Raw genomic sequence first — 1474 nt, forward strand, 5'->3', positions numbered from 1 at the left:
ATCTTGTAAAGAGCAGTTTTCCTTTTCTTACAGAAGCCTGGCTGGTCTTTGACTGCAGATCTCAGGTGCTAGCCAGGCCTGATCTTTGTCATTGTAGATCCCAGCCTCGTCTTTGGAATATAAATCCAAGAGCACATCACCCAAGAAAAGTTTCAGTTTTGGTTTTGTATCGTCTTTCTGGAGGCCAAAATTACTGGCCTTCAGATTAAGGAAACAATGTATGTTTTGCTGCCTCAATGTTCTTTCTGTAACTTCTTTTGATGCCTTTGATGACATCACTGCTTTGCGCCCTTTAGAGGCACCATTATCAATAAAAGGAGATTACAGGGCTCTCTACCTTTGTCACAGAGTCAGAGAGAACCTGGACCCTCCAAGACATACATTTCTTTCACATTCCTTGAATCAGCAACTGTGACTGAATGAATTTTCACGCAACATCTGGCGGCCAACGTGGGACCCGAAGGTAAGGACCAGTACAGAAGAAACCGAGAGAGAAAATGTTGCACCGAGCTTGCATAGCCTCTCGGCAGATTGGAGAAAAAAGAGGTGATGGGCAATGGGCAGTTCTGTAATGTCGTAGAGGGAGATTTATTTTGATAACTTGAGCTCTCTGACAAAAGCAGCTGGTCTGCCTTTGAAGGAGCAAGTGGTGCGATGCCTCATGAGAGAGTACATAAGTATTGTTATTGGTTTGAGCCCAGAAATAGAGATCAGTTCGATTTAGAAGTGTGCAAAAGATGGGGCTGGAGCAATAGCACAGCAGGTAGGGCGTTTGCCTTGCACACGGCCGACCCGGATTTGATTCCCAGCATCCCATATGGTCCCCTGAGCACCGCCAGGAGTAATTCCTGAGTGCAGAGCCAGGAGTAACCCCTGTGCATCGCCAGGTGTGACCCCAAAAAGCAAAAAAAAGTGCTCAAAAGAGTAGAAAAAGAAATGTCTCATGCCCCTCAGAAAGGGGACTTGATCCCTGCAGAGGAATGGGGCACCTACGTTGTAATCACCATGGCCCTAATTCCTTTCCAGTCTGACTCCAAGTTGGAAGAGTCTCTTCAGCATGAGCCTGGTCCTTTGTTCCCTAAGTGGATGGTGAGTGTGAATTCAAACTGCACGGCCCGCTGGAGGGTAGCTGGTCAGGGAGTGTGGGAGACTTCCCCACTGCCCCCGGGACATCCCAGGAACAAGGCACTGTTTGGTGGGACAGCATGGCCTGGCAGGAGTTAGCTGAACTCCTAGTTTTTAACCAGTCTAGTTAAAAACAAGAGCTTTTGTGAAACAGTGCAGAGGTAAAATTAGTTCTGGTGTTTTTTATGCTGCTGTTAAAAACTTTTGTGAGTGCCCATGACTTTTGTGTGTATCTATCTGAAAGCGTGTTTGTAGTGTGAAGTTGTTAGTGTCCAGATCTGGTGTGAAGATTTCATGATTTAAGGTAATTAAGAACTTTTTGAAGTCAAAGTAAAAAAAATAGTCAACA

The sequence above is a fragment of the Sorex araneus genome, chromosome X, assembly GCF_027595985.1.
Source record: "Sorex araneus isolate mSorAra2 chromosome X, mSorAra2.pri, whole genome shotgun sequence".
NCBI classification, from domain to species: Eukaryota; Metazoa; Chordata; class Mammalia; order Eulipotyphla; family Soricidae; genus Sorex; species Sorex araneus.